Here is a 679-nt window from a genome sequence, read left to right on the forward strand (position 1 = left end):
GCTCAAGTGATCCTCCCATCTCAGCTTCCCAAAGCTCTGGGATTACAGGTGTGAGCCACTGTCCTGGCCCATATTTTTTTTTCCATTAGACTGTTTTTCTGTTCCATTAGACTGTAAGCTTGCAAGGCAGGAACCATGTCTGCCTGTCTGACCACTGGACCCAGCATACAGTAGATGCCTAATACATGCTTTGTCAGATTGGAGGAAAATATATATTAGATATTAATATTATATATAATATATATTTTTAAATTATATAAAGATGACATGGATATATATAAAATCAATATAATTTATTTAAAATTTCAGCTTTAAATAATTGTTTTTGGCCGGGCACAGTGGCTTACGCCCATAATCCCAACACTTTGAGAGGCTGAGGCAGGAGGATCCCTGGCACCCAAGAGTTCAAGGTTACAGTGAGTTATGATTGTACCACTGTGCTCCAGTCTAGGCGACAGAATGAGACCCTGTCTCAAAAAACAATAATATAATAATAATTATATTTATGAATAACTTTTATTTAAATCAAATTTATCAAAATATTTCTTGGACAGGCGCGGTGGTTCATGCCCGTAATCTCAGCATTTTGGGAGGCTAAGGCAGGAGAATCACTTGAGGTCAGGAGTTCAAAACCAGCCTGGCCAACATGGCAAAACCCCCGTCTCTACTAAAAATACAA

Source organism: Mandrillus leucophaeus, unplaced genomic scaffold (assembly GCF_000951045.1).
Source record: "Mandrillus leucophaeus isolate KB7577 unplaced genomic scaffold, Mleu.le_1.0 Scaffold230, whole genome shotgun sequence".
Taxonomy (NCBI): Eukaryota; Metazoa; Chordata; class Mammalia; order Primates; family Cercopithecidae; genus Mandrillus; species Mandrillus leucophaeus.